Below are 15,443 nucleotides of genomic sequence, written 5' to 3' on the forward strand. Positions count from 1 at the left end.
ATTTTATCCTCTATGGATAACTTTCTAAGAGGAATATGGCCTCTTTCCCCAACTGTGTGTGTGTGCGCGCACACACACACACACACACACACACACACACACACAAATATTTATGTGCATAAATATGTAAAAAATGTATGGCCTTCCTTTCTGAGTGCTTTTATATACATATATGCACACACACAAACATATAATATATAAACACAAGAAATATAAAAGTATACATAAATATAAATGTATACATACAGTATTCATACATATATATGTCGGTTATTTTTCTAAAGAACAATTTGTGTTACATCTAAGGTTAAATGGTTTTATAGAGAGAACTCAGAATACTTTTAAGTGTACAGGTTGAACTTTTGTTTAAACAGAAGTGTCATTTTTTCCAGTAATTGCTATTGAAAGTAATTTTAGCTCTTTTTTTAAAGAGGCACACCCTAATAAGTATGTCTAATAAGTGTGCCTTAGTAAAAGCGATACTTCTGCTACTGAAGAACAAAAGCTCCTTAGAACTTCCCAAAGTGTTCTGACTTGATTGCGGGTGCATGGGGAAGGACAAAGGAAATAGAGGAAGGATTTGTACCTTAAGTGACACAGCTTCAGTGCCTGATCAAGAGAAGTAGTATTGCCTTGAATCTTGGATATTTTTCAAAGCTTAATTGTAAACATAGAGAGGTCATTAAGGAGCATGTAATGACATCAAAGTGCCTGTGGATTCTCCATTTGCCTTGGTTGATGACATAGTAGTATTCCTGGCAGTGGACAATGAGATATGTGTTCCAAAAGTCTCATGGCTCAAATAGAAAAATTCCAATATCTTTGGCTTTGAAGTGGGTGCTAATAGATGTGTTCCTCTCCCTTTCTGACTTTCAGGAGGAAATTCAACCAAATCTGTGGAATATTATGTCTGTACTTTTTGCTTTATTTTGTCTATAGTGGGTAGAAGTTTTTGGATCAAAGAAGTCTGCTTTGAGAGTCTTTCTCTTTCTTTACCAGTAATAGGACTTGAGCTCAGGGCTCACTTGCTCAGCTGCTGCTCTACTGGTTGAGTCATGTCTCTAGCCTGACTTTTTGCTGTGTATTTTGGAGTTAAAGTCTTGTAGACTTTTTTGCCCATGCTGACTTAAAATCAAGTCTCATTCTCCTGATCAGTTAGGCTTATAGGTGAAGCTACTGGTGCCTGACTTTTTTTTAAATTAAGAAGAGCATATACTTAACACATCAATCTTCTTTCCTTCTCTCTATTCCTATTCCTCCCACCTGTCATTATTTCCATCATAATATTTTTTTTTGTCGGCCATAGGGCCTGAACTCAGCCTGGGCGCTGTCCCTCAGCTCTTCAGCTCAAGGCTAGTGTTCTACCACTTGAGCCACAGTACCATTTCCGGCTTTTTCTGTTTATGTGGTGCTGAGGAATTAAACCCAGGCCTCATGCATCAAGGCAAGCACTCTCCCACTGAGCCACCTTCCCAACCGCACAACAACTTTTGTTTTTGTCGGTCATGGGACTCAAACTCTGGACTTAGGTGCTGTCCCTCAGCTCAAGGTGAATGCTTTACCTCTTGAGCCACAGCGCCACTTGTGGTTTTCTAGTGGTTTATTGGAGATAAGAGTCTAACGGACTTTCCTGTCCGGGCTGGCTTTGAACCATGATCCTCAGATCTCAGCCCCCTGAGTAGCTAGGATTACAGGCGTGAGCCACTGGTGCCCGGCTCACAATAACTTTTTATCTATACAATTATTCCATGTTTAAAACTAAAAAATTAAAAATAGAAGCTGGCCACCAGAGGCTCACACCTATAATCTTAGTTACGCAGGAGGCTGAGATCTGAAGATTACAGTTCAAAGCCAGGCAGGGCAGGAAAGTCCACGAGACTCTTATTTCCAATTGACCTTTTAAAAGCTAGACGTGGAACTGTGGCTGAAGTGGTAAAACACCAGCCTTGAGTGAAAAAGCTAAGGGAAAGAACCAAGGCCTTGAGTTCATGCCGCAATACCAGCATGTACACACAAATAAGTAAATACAAATAAACAAATCAATTAAATTAAAAATACACATTGGCAAAAGCCCAAAAGCAAACAAATGGGCATCAGTTACCCCCAATCCATCAGGTGGAGCTGAGTCCTGTTGCCAACTGGAATTAAAGCAATGTTCTTGTTGGTATGCGCTGGCACATCAGTGTTCTATAAACTCTATATGGGAGAGCTGTTCACTGTGAAACACCCATAAAGTTTGCTGCTCCTATAAGCAGGGTTTGGCTAGTGAGGCAAAGAAGAGTAGGGTAATGAGAGAGGAATAAGAGCCCAGTGAACTGATGCCCAGAAAACATTACATGAGGTATGTGGTGTCTGTCCTGTGCAGACACATGGATCATAGAGACAGAAGGCAGTTTGTCTTAAACAATTGCAGACTGGGTAATATGGGAATACTGTGAGATTGCTTTGTGCCTTGATTTTAGTCTTTCAGTTCTTTTACCTGGCTGGCATCCTTAATAATTAAAGAAACATTACTTGAAACTCTGAGTTCTAATATTACTTAGCAAAAAAGGAACGACAATGATATAACCCAATGGTAATGGAGGCATGGAAAAATAGATACATCTGCATGTTGCTAGCATTATCTAGATTTCTCTAACGACTCTGGAGTGCATTGCATCCAATTGTTATTTTTTTTATCATTAGCTTACATGACTTATACAGAGGGAGATTTCATTGCTATAATTCCACACATGTTTATCATAGATTCCAAACATTCTATGTTATTATAATATGAATATTTTGTGCCACTCACATTGCACGATGTAGATAGAGGAAATTAAAAAGTGAAACCGTTTATTTAAAATAGTTATAAGTTAGGGGTAATCGGGAAAATCATCGTTAAGAGACTCTCCTATTTCATTTGCAGAAATGGGTTTTAAGCACACTAGAGTGTCCTACTAAATCATGGATGCGTGAGTGGTGATTGAGTTATAATAGCACAGAAGCCTCTTATGAAAGATGCAAGGTGAAATCACTGGGATATGTGCAGAGTACAGCTTGTGGCTTTGCTTTATTTCCATTCATGCACCTGATGCATATACTCAGCTTCATTGAGAGATGACAGAAACACAGAATTAACAGTGATTTTTTTTCTCTTTTACTGATCCTTGGCTTGAACTCAGAGCCTCTTTTTTTTGGGTGGGGGGGTCCGGTCGTGGGGCCTGAACTCTGGGCCTGGGCGCTGTCCCTCAGCTCTTCAGCTCAAGGCTAGTGCTCTACCACTTGAGCCACAGAGCCACTTCTGGCTTTTTTTTTCTGCTTATGTGGTGTTGAGGAATCGAACCCAGGGCCTCATGCATGCAAGGCGAGTGCTCTACCACTGAGCCACCTTCTCAGCCCTCAGAGCCTCTTTGTGTTCAAAGATAATGTTCTGCCACTTGAGCCACAGTTCCATTTCTGGCTTTCTCTGAGTAGTTTATTGGAGATAAGAAGTCTCAGAGAGTTTCTTGCCTTGTCTGGCTACAAACCTCAGTCCTCAAATCTCAGTCTCCCAAATAGCTAGGATTAAATGTGTGAGCTACCAGCACCACTTGGATGATACCTTTTTCTTTCTTTCTTTCTTTTTTTTCCCCCATCAGTCCTGGGGCTTGAACTCTGGGCCTGGGCACGTCACTCAGCTCTTCAGCTCAAGGCAAGCACTCTACCACTTTGAGCCACAGCTCCACTTCTGGATTTTTGGTGACTTATTGGAGACTTTCCTGCCCGGGCTTGCATTGAACCGCGATCCTCAAATCTCAGCCTCTTGAGTAGCCAGGTTTACAGGTGTGAGCCACCAGTGCCCAGCTTGGATGATATCTTTTTAACACAATAGCTGACATAGGTACCTTCTCTAAGTACATAGACATACATCTGATCATTGTTACCTCTTAGCACAATTGGTGGATGCCCTGTCATTTAGGAGGTTCATTCATCAAGGTATATTAGCCTGCTTGAAGCTTTTATCTGCTGATTCCATGTCAACTTCAGAGATAATGCAAATAACAGGTTTCCTTTCCCTTGTAGACTGATGAGCTTTAGTTATTTTAGACCTTTCTTAGATTTTCAACATATGGTTATCTTCCTCTGGAAGCATCTAAATTTGTGATGCCAAAGCTTTGCTACAGGAAATGCCCACGATACGCTGGGTATGGGCTCAACATCCCAGAGAAGCCATTCTTGGGGATTTTTTTCATCCATGACACCACACTCAGTGTGCTAAGTTCTCATTAGCTTTCATCCCTGCCGTTTACCCACAAGGAGTGTATGGACAGCTGAAGTCCACCAGTGTCTTCATTTGCATGGCAGTTTGAGTTCTCCTCTGGCTAATAGAATAATTTGAACCTAAGTTCTGCTCTCCACTTCTTCATATCTGCATGAATAACTAGCTATTCAGGAGGCTGAGGATCATGGTTCAAAGCCAGCCCGGGCAGGAAAGTCTGTGAGACTGTTATCTCCAATAAACCACTAGAAAACTGCAAGTTGTTCTGTGGCTCAGGCAGTAGAGCACTCGCCTTGAGCTGAAGAGCTGAGGGACAGCACCCAGTACTAGAGTTCAAGCCCCCCGACTGACAAAAAAAAAAATCAGTCCTAGCTACTCAGGAGGCTGAGATCTGAAGATCACGGTTCAAAACCAGCCCGGGCAGGAAAGTCAGTGAAACTCTTATCTCCAATAAACCACCAGAAAACTAGAAGTGGCGCTGTAGCTCAAGTGGTAGAGCACTAGCCTTGAGCTGAAGAGCTGAGGGACAGCGCCCAGGACTACAGTTCAAGCCCCACGACTGACAAAAAAAAAATCGGTCCTAGCTACTCAGGAGGCTGAGATCTGAAGATCACAGTTCAAAGCCAGCCCGGGAAGGAAAGTCCGTGAAACTCTTATCTCCAATAAACCACCAGAAAACTGGAAGTGGCGCTGTAACTCAAGTGGTAGAGCACTAGCCTTGAGCTGAAGAGCACAGGGACAGCGGTCAGGCCCAGAGTTCAAGCCCCACGATCAAAAAAAAATCATTTAATTAATTGATTTTGTGCGTGTACAAAGACTTGAACTCAGCTTTATGCTCTCAATTGGCATTTTTGGTCAAGGCTGGTGCTCTACCACTTGAGTCACACCTCCACTTCTGTCATCTTGCTGGATAATTGGAAGTAATAGTCTCTCAGACTTGTCTGCTTGTACTGGCTTTCAACCATGATCTTCAGAATAGCTCCTGAATAGCTAAGATTGATGCATGAGTTGCCAGTGTCTAGCAATATTTAGCATTTTTTAAGAAGCATAGATTGTCATCACATTGCTTTAGGTTGCAGTTTCTCAATGACTGGTTATTCATATAATTTCATGTAAAATTAAATGCATGATTGACTCCATTGAATTTATTTTGGATAGCCACCTTACTCATTGTATTAGTGTGCTATTTTATATCTGTTATTTTTTAAGTCCCAATAACATGAGGATGAAGACATGACAGGGTCTTGAAGCTCTGTAAGTTGTCATCAGTGTATATAAAGACAATTTTGGTAAGCCTGATGTGTGATTATCATCCCACATTTCACTATGCTTTCAGTAAGTTTATCTGGAAATATATATTGAAATCAAATCCTCCTCCATCCATTCTTGTTATCTGTCAATTTAGCACATTCATAAAAATGAAGTAAGTTTAAGTTGGTGTCTTTGTGTCTCTTTCTCTCTACAATCTAATAAATCATCCTTCAGATAACCTATTATAGGTTTTACTGATGATGTAGTCTCCCTTTCATAAATCAAGGGCAATATTTGTAACTTCTTACTTAAAAGTATGGCTCAGATTCTTTTCCTTGTTTCTGCTGCATTTAAATTGTTTTCTTTTTTATAAATTGAAATTTTAAGATAGCTTACTGCTTGATTGAAATATGCAAGCATTTTTATTTTTGAAGTAGACTTAAGTCTTTAGTAATGAAACTATTTACTCACTGATTTATTTCTAAACTTGAATTTCTAAATATCAGATTTACCAAAGCAAAAGTGTTTTTGTTTTGTTTTGTTTTTGCACATGGTAGAATCATAGGAAAGATGGGTAATGGAGAATATTTATTGTTTAAGTAATTCAAAATTTCCAGTACCATTTAATAAAATTACCTTGATGAATTAAGTAAGACCTTAATGGGCTTGAAGAGGTAGATAATGTTTAAAGTATCTTAGGCATTAAGAGAAATTTGCCTATGCAAAAAAAAAAAGAAAGAAAGAAAGAAAGAAATGGAAGAATTTCCAGCAAAAATTGATATTCCCAAACTAAATCAAGAAGATTTAAACCAACTAAATAGACGTATATCAAGTTACGAAACAGCAGTAAGAGTGCTCCCATTCCTCCACCCCCCCCCCGCAAAAAAAAAAAAAAAAAAAAAAAACCCAGGTCCAGCTGGATTCACAGCCAAATTCTATAAGGCCTTCAAAGGAGAACGCACTCCTATTCTCCTCAGACTCTTCAATGAATTCGGAAACGAAAGCTCACTACCAAACTCATGAAGCCTCCATAACCTCATCCCCAAACCAGAGATTCATCACAGAAAGAGAACTATACCACCATGTCTCTAATGAACATACATGCAAAACTTACTCATAAAATTCTGGCCAATTGATTTCAACAACTAATCAAAAAAATTATACACTATCATCAAACAGATTCATTCCAGGGATGCAAAGCTGGTTCAATATATGCGAATCAATTAATGTAATTCAACACATCAATAGAAGCAAGGACAAGAACCACATGGTTATCTCCATAGATGAAGAAAAAGTATTTGACAACATCCAACACCCCTATATGATGAAAGCTCTGGGGAAACTAGGAATCCAGGGAGTATTCCTCAATATAATAAAGGCAGTATATGACAAGCCTACAGCCAGTATACTACTCAATGGTGAAAAGTTAAAGCCATTTCCTCTACAATCAGAAATGAACCTAGGCTGTCTGTTCTCTTCACTCCTCTTCAATATAGTATTAGAATTCCTACCTACAGCAATAAGGCAAGAGGCAAACATAAACGGGATCCATAAGCAGAAAAAAGCCAGAAGTGGCGCTGTGACTCAAGTGGTAGGGCACTAGCTAGCCTTGAGCTAAAGAGCTGAGGGACAGCGTTCAGGTCCCATGACCAACAAAAAAATTTTAAAAAAAGAAAGAATTAACAGGAAAGTTTATTGGGGTTCGCTCCCAATCCCTGGTTGGTTAGGATCAGAGAGGTCGTGCTGAGTTTAGCTGTAGCAGGGTTTTTATAGCTGGGGTAAAAATTGAACTTTCAGTCAGCCAGGGCTTTTAGCACAGGGCTTGTACTGCAGTCTCAGGCCAGTGCTTCTGAAGAATGGTGAGGCAGGTGATGTTTTTGAAAAGGGAATGGTTTTCTTGGCAGACTGCCCCGCCCCCTCACCCCTTCTTAGCCTTTCCCCGCCCTCCCGCCCATGTTCTTGGATTGGGAGGATTGACACTGTGAAAATGACAATATTGCCAAAGGCTATCTACAATTCAATGCAATACCCATCGATAGCCGACTTCTTTCTTTAATGAAATAGAAGAAGCAATCCAAAAATTCATATGGAACAACAAAAGACCCCAAATAGCAAAAACAATCCATAGCAGGAAGAACAATGCTGGGGGAATTTCAATACCAAACTTCAAACTCTATTACAAAGCCATAGTACTCAAAAGAGTAGTGGCTCAAGAACAGACCTAAGGACCAATGGAATAGATTCAGAAATGAACCCAGAGACCTACGGCCACCTAATCTATGACAAGGGAGCCAAAAAACTAGGATGAAAGAAAGGCAGCCTCTTCATTATATGGTGCTGGAAGAATTGGCTAAATATGTGTAGAAAACTAAAGCTAGATCCTTATATATCACCCTGCATCAGAATCAATTCTAAATGGATCAAAGACCTTGAGGTCAAAGCAGACACCTTGAAAATATTACAAGAAGGAATAGGAGAAACACTAGGGCTCCTTGGCACAGGTCGAAACTTTCTTAATAAAGCCCAGAAACACAACAAATCTAAGAAAGGCTGGATAAATGGGACTGCATTAAACTGCAGAGCTTCTGCATGACAAAGGACATAGTTAGCAAAATATATTGAAACCCCACAAACTGGGAGAAAATCTTCACCAGTCATACAACAGACAAGGGTCTCATATCTAAAATATACCAACAGCTCAAGAAATTAAATCCCCCAAAACAAACCCCCAAAGAAACAACCATTAGGAAGTGGGCTAAGGACCTTAAGAAAGCCCTCTCTTAAGAGGAAATACGAATGGCCAAGAGACACATGAAGAATTGTTCAACATTTCTGGCTATAAAAGAAATGCAAATAAAAACAACATTGAGATTCTACCTTACACAGGTTAGAATGGCCATAATCAAGAAATCTAACAACAACAGATGCTGGCAGGGATGTGACCAAAGGGGAACGCTACCACACTGTTGGTGGGAGTGCAAACTTGTTCAGCCACTCTGGAAAGCAGTGTGGAGGTTCCTTAAAAGACTAAACATAGAGCTCCCCTATGACCCAGCAATCCCACTTCTGGGAATTTACCAAAATGACCACAAACAAAGTGACACTAAACCCAACAGTACAACGATGTTCATTGCATCATTATTTACCATAATCAACACAAGGAACCCAGCCAAATGCCCCTCAGTAGATGGATGGATCAAGAAAATGTGTGTGTATATATATATATTCAAATCCTATGCTTCCATTAGAAAGAAAAATAGTGTTCCATTCATAAGGAAATGGAAAGATTTGGAAAAATCATATTAAGTGAAATAAGCCAGACTCAAAGAAAAGCAGGTCACATGATCTCTCTTATTTGTAAGAACTAGAATATGTACATGATATTCTTAACAGGGGCTTTCAATAACCCAAGTGCTTAGTACATAGGACTACATATAATGAAGCATATTAATATGAGCTCCAACTTCTGGAAGCAAGAGGTTCTCATTAAACCCTGTATATAGTTTGTTCTTTTTTCTTCTATTGTTTTTTTCTTTCTTCATTTCTCTTAGTTTTTTTGTACCTTTTGTTTTGCATAAAAGACAATGCAATTTGCGAAAGGGAAAGGGAATCACAGAAATAGCAGGACAACGGATGAACCATAGCAACATTGATACTCACTTGACACTATGTGGGATTTGAACATTACAACTAGGGGGAGGTTGGAGGGGTCAGTGGGAGATAAAGAGAGATGATGTAACAATGATTAAAAACAAATGTACTTACTACCTTACCTATGTGCCAGTAACCGCCCCCCCCCCCAGCTCATCACCCTTTCAATAAAAAAAGAGAAATTTGCCTAGTTTTGAGAAGTCTAAATGCAATGGCATAAATAAGCATTTTTAAAGGTCTAGGGTTTCTGGTGATATTTCTTTATGACTTAAGGAGGAAAAGTAAAGATTTCATAGAACATATCTAATTAGCTTACAGCAGCTGCCCCAACTGATTGAATATATTTTTGTTCATCCAAACCTCTCAATCAGCCAGCATTCTCTTTCATGCCTCTCATTTCATAACATAAATAGCAAGAGTATTTCCTTCTTTCAGTCCTTCCTTTAGCTCTTTCTTTCTTGTTTATTTCTGTCTCTCTAGGCCTCTCTGTGTCTCTGTCTCTCTCTCTCTCTCTCTCTTTGATTCTCTCTTTAATCTAGTTGAATATTTTAAATTTACCTCTGAAGTCACTAAGATCCGTCAATGCCAAAGGATTTACCTATGTTCCATCACTTCTAACATTGAAGAAATCAGGGACCATTTTCAGCTCTCATGATGATCTCACTTTAGTTGCACAAGGACACAGAAAAAGCAAAAGCAAATGAAGAACGTAAGTATTTGGAAGTAATGAGTATTCCACCGAGAGACTGGGATATATTTGATGCAGGGCCCAGTTCCTTTTAATTTAGTTCTCCCTCGGATTTTCTAAAACACTTTCTGAAGAACTACTTCAAAGAAACAAGTTAAATGATACAGTAAGTACTTCATGGGTATGTTTCATGTCAAAAATATAAATTTATTTTCATTCAATTAGCATATTCCTATTGGTTCTTTAAGAAATAAAAATCGAGTCAGTATTTCCAGAATAAAAATGTATGTATAAATGAAAAAATATGTGTAAGACACCTAAGCCCAGGACAATTGAATCAGTTCTTTTCATCTCTGAAATGATTTATTTAGATGTAATGACAGAAAGATTTTGTTTTCTACTGAGGGTGGCTTTAATGAAATAATATTGCAATATACAACTGAAGTACTGGATACTCCTTTCCACCTCCCTTCAATACTGGAGATTGACTTAAGAGCTGTGTGCTTGCTTTACTACTTGAGCCATGCTGCTAGTCCTTTTGCTTGGTGTTTTCCAGACAGTTTTGTATTTTTTTTCAGATGGATTTGGACTGTGATCTTCCTTCTCCAGTTCGGAAGTAGTCGGGATTATAGGGGTACTCCACGAGTCCTGGCTTACTTTTAAGATAAAGTCTCACTAACTTTGCCAGGGCTGGCCTCTAACTCTGATCTTCCTGTTTCTGCATGTTGAGTACTGGGGATTATAGGAGGGTTTACCATACCTAGCCCCATATTGAATATTTCTGTATCTAGTCCAAGAAAGACAGGAATGCTGGTCTCAGAGGCCTAGATTTCAATCTTAGTTTTGTCATGGAAGCTCTTTTAATGAATACATTATCCAGTTCTTTTGTACTTTGGCTTTCTTGCTCCCTAAGAGGGAAGACAATTAGTATCCAATTTTATACTAAAATGGATGCGTGAAAAATGTCTCAACTCTCTGCTCCTCTCCATTCAACAGATAGCTGCATCGTCTCCTGCAGTGCCAGGTGAATTACTGAAACACAACAGACAATGAAGGTTGGACTAGACAGAATTGGCTCTACTGAATGCCTAGAGACTCGAGCTGCTGTTGGCTCTGGCAAAGTGGACACTGTTACCATCGATGACCCAGAATTGTCCTCAACTCCACGGTGTACAGTTTCAGTGTGTGATCCCAACCATGACAAGTTCCATGGGGCATTCAAGGCTGAGAGTGGGCAGCTTGTCATCTCTGGAATGCCCACTGCCATCTTCCAAAGTGTGATCTCACCACTATAAAATGGGGTGATGCTGGGGTTGAAGGAATGTGGAGTTCACTGGTGTCTTTGTACCATGAGAAGGCTGGAGCTCACTGAAGGGTGGAGCCCAGAGAGTCATGATCCCCGCCCCTTCTGCTAAAGCTCCCTAGTCAGGGTGGGCATTACCTGTAAGAAGTATGACATCATCAACAATGTCTCCTGCACCTTGTACTGTGTAGCCCCCAGTCAATCTCATCCACGATAACTTAGCTTCCTAGAGGGTCTCAGTACCTGAGTCCTGGTTACCAGTGCTGTTCAGAAAACCAGGGACAACCCTTCTGAGACACTGTGGGTGATGGCCATGGGCTTTGGAGACCATAATCCTGCTTCTCCGGGCACTGCCAAGGCTTTGGGCCAGGTCATTCCTGAGCCTAAAAGGAAGGCCTTGTGTGTGCCCATATGCAATGTGTTGATTGTAGATCTGACTAGCCTTCTGAAAAGAGCTATCAAGTGTAATGGCATTAAGAAGGTGGTAAAGTAGGCATTGGAGAGCCCCTGAAAGGGAATCCTGCTCTCTCCCAAAGACCTGGTTGTGCTCAGAGACTTTGACCCTGACAGCCATTCTTCTACTTTCAGTGCTGGCACTGCGTTCAGTGCCATTTCCTGGTATAGCAATGGTTGAAGCCACAGGTTGATAGATCTGATGGTCCACATGGCCTCCGGGGAGTCTGAGTTCCCTGGCCCACTCTGCCTCATCAGGAGCACATGAGGGAGCCAGCGCTGCTGGCTCATGTCTGTACTCCTAATGACTCTCGGCATAAGAGCTGAGGATTATGGTTTGAAGCCAGCTTGGGCAAGAAAGACCATGAGACTCCTATTGCCAATAAACAACTAAAAGAGCTGGAAGTGGAGCTGTGTTTCAAGTAGTAGAACACTAACATTGAGCAAAAGAAATTCAGGGGCAGTGCCCAGGAGTTCAAGCCCCAGGACTGACACACGTATATACAAAAAAAGAACACAAGTGGGAAAGAGAAGCATCACCTAAGCATCTTCCCTCTTCCCAGATTTCTTCCTAGACCTCCTACTTTGTTATACACCATCAGTAAAGCCCACTGCCTCCCAACCCCTCCCTCTCACAAGTCTGATATAAGGCCCTGGCCTTATATCAGCTAGCAGGTGGTAGCAGGTGGTAGGAATGTGGAAGAAATGGTCTAGATAAAAGAACTGATGGAAAGGAAGAAGTAGAGATTGGACTGAATGCTGGAGGGCATGCTCAGGTACTGGGTATTTGTAGCAGTCCTGTGGGAGATTTTCCAACTAAAACTTCTTCAGTGACTGGAGATGGAGGTTATTAGAATCTCCCAGTAGTGTAATTCTGACATCCCTTGGTGACTGACAACCCATGTAGCTGGAAAATGTTTGATGGGACTAGGGCACAGTAAAGGAGGATGTCAAAGATGACTCTGCAGTCTGAGCCTGGGTGATAAATAGCTTCATGTGTAAGGCTGACAAAATCTGAAGGGAGAACTCACTTGGGGGTAAAGGGAATATTTATTTTAGGCTTATCAAGATAATGGCAGCAAACTTGAATCAAAGTGTCCATCAGGTAGTAGATAGGAAGGACTGGGGTAAGAAGGAGGGAATGGTAGAGTTGAAGACTCCTTGTATGAGCAGGTCCAGGGAGAGGAGAGGATGTAGGAATCCCCAAATGAAACACTGACCATAGGCCACTTCCAATTCATCTCACAGAATGCAATGGGTCCTTGTGTCAGCTGCAAGGAGCTGGCATCTGCTGACCAAGTTTTCGTCTCCCACAGTAGTCCATGCCAATGGACAGTGAGGAACAGGACCCATTTTGGAACCCAGCCCCACTCCTGCTTAGTGGTTGGATACAGCATATGTGGTAGATATTATATACAATTGTGATCCAGACTAGGGCATACTTGAGAGGGTGAAAGCAACCCACCCTGAGAACAATGTGTTAATCAGAACACCTAGGAGCTCAGGGAGCTCAGCATGTGTCAGAAGTGAGAAGACAGAGAGAGAGAGGGAAGGAGGGAGAAAGGGAAGGAGGAAAGAAAGGAGGAAGGAAGAGAGAATTTGCTTTTTCTCCTCTTGTTTTTGGATACTTACTACTTTCCAATTCCATGCTTCCCTTCTTCTCCTCCTCTTCCTCTTCCTCTTCCTTTTCCTCCTCCTCCTCTTTGGCAGTACTGGAGTTTGAACTCAGAGCCTCATATTAGGTCACACTCCCAGGCCTTTTTTGCTTTAGTTATTTTTTTTAATAGGGTCTCATGTTTTTGCCTGAACTGTGATCCTTTATTTATACTTCCTGTGTAATTATAATGAGAGGAGCATGACACTATGTAGTTTTATTGGTTGACCTAGAGTCTTGTTAATTTTTTCCCCTAGTCTGTCTGTGAACCAAGATCAGCCTGATCTCTGTCTTCTAAGAAGTTGGGATTACAAGCATGAGCTACTCTGCTTGATTCTTGTTTTACTTTAAATCCTTCGACAGTGTCACTTTTTAAATGCTCTTTGTTCAGAACACAGAGTTAAGTAATGCTTGAAAATATTCCTTTTTGTTTAGGCATTATTTGATGGCAATTCTAAGCCAGTCCAGATAGGAAAGTCTGTAAGACTATTATCTTGCATAAACTACCAATAAAACTGGAAGTGATACAGTCTTACTTTGAAAAAGAAACTCAAGGACAGTACCTAAGCCTTGAGTTCAAGCCCTAGGACTAGCACAAAAATGCCAGGCTGGAGGCATGGTTCAAGAGGTAGATACCAGAGAGAGAGTGCAAGTCCCTGAATTCCAGCCATGGTGTTAGTGCAAAAAAGGGAAAAGAAATTTCATTATACAAGAATAGATTGTATTCTTATTTAAAGACTTCTGACAGCATGAACAAAGAAAGTCTCGAGTTTTACTATCCAGTAGAGGTAATTGCTGAAACAAGTTTGGTATGTGTTTTTGTCTTTTAAAAAGTTGGCACTGGTTCCTGGCTGAGCACTGGTGGATCACATCTGAAATCTCAGAAGGCCGAGATCTGAGAATTCTTATTTGAAGCCAGCCTGGAATAAACAAATCTGTATTTGTCTCTTATCTTCAATTAACTCTAAAAAAAGCCATAAATGGAAGCACAACTCAAGTGGTAGAGCACCAGCTGTGAGCAAGATAGTGCATGGTCTTGAGATCAAGTCCAGTATTAGAACTAAAAAAAAATGAAACAATCCTCCCCAGCAAAACAACAACAACAAAAACACATAGGCACTAGTTGTTATTTTGGTTAGAAAAGTATCATGTGGTCACTATAAGAGTAAAAAGAAGAAAAAAATGAAATCTTCATTGCCATAGTAGATGGGGATAAAATTAATATTTTATTAAATTTCATTATCTATGCCTATTTTTATAATCATACATATTTTACATAATTGAGATTTTGGTCCACATACAATTAATGTTCTATAAAACATTTTCTTATAATGTTAACAACATTTTGAAAAAAAATCTTACTGTAATGGTAAACTACTTGTATAGATTTTATACTAAATTAAATTCCTAGTATTTTAAACATTATAAATATATATATTTATATATCTATAAATAATGCTGAGGCAAACTATCTCTTTTACCAGTTAAATGTTTCTTATTTTTGAATTTTGTTTCCCCTTATTGACCTCACTGAGTGGTTTTGAAGGAAGAAGGAGCAGAGACCATGCTGATCACTGAACCTCATCATCTGGGTACGCACCTCCCAGCCACCGAGACTCTGCACCAAAAGAATAATGCAGGGAACCATAATGACGAGCATGTGTCTTCAGCTACCCATTAATGCCATCTGCTCAGTAAAACATTAATGAGCTTACACTTTTGACCTATGAAAAGTGCTTTTAATTACAGTTCTTTTCTTTGTCTCTTTGCTCTTTTCATTCTACCAGCCTGATTGATCCTTTGAACCTTCTGTCCAGGCTTTGGAGTAACAAAACTCTATGGCTCTGAGCTGGTTTAAACATGATAGTAGAAAAGTTATGATTTTTTTAAAAAATACCAAGTATTTCTTTAAGCTGAATGTTGTACTAAATATGGGGTAAATGTTACAGGGGTTTAAATTTCCCATGATATAGTTGAATAATAGGAAAATCACCAAATATATAAGGACTAAACAATTGCTCAAGCCTAACAATGATAAATCTAAATAGTAATCAAATAAATTAAATAATAATGAATCCAGGCATGGTGATGTGGGTCTATAATCCCAGCAGTGCTTTAGAATCTGACCCCTAAATGTGTGACAACCATTTCCATACACCTTTCGGCTGGTGCTAGAATACTATGTAATGCCTTTTCTAAATCT

The 15,443-nt window shown here is 40.0% G+C and overlaps 1 long non-coding RNA gene across 1 annotated transcript in view; it reads left to right on the forward strand.

The window, feature by feature from the left end:
* LOC138835589 (uncharacterized) overlaps positions 1-14,480 on the forward strand; it is a 30,483-nt gene extending 16,003 nt beyond the window's left edge. The window contains exon 3 of the long non-coding RNA XR_011374663.1: positions 10,827-14,480. This is a non-coding gene — a long non-coding RNA (uncharacterized lncRNA). The remainder of the gene's footprint in view (positions 1-10,826) is intronic.
* The last annotated feature ends 963 nt before the right edge of the window (positions 14,481-15,443 follow it).

Source organism: Dipodomys merriami, unplaced genomic scaffold (genome assembly GCF_024711535.1).
Source record: "Dipodomys merriami isolate MVZ:Mamm:240054 unplaced genomic scaffold, mDipMer1.0.p SCAF_24, whole genome shotgun sequence".
NCBI classification, from domain to species: Eukaryota; Metazoa; Chordata; class Mammalia; order Rodentia; family Heteromyidae; genus Dipodomys; species Dipodomys merriami.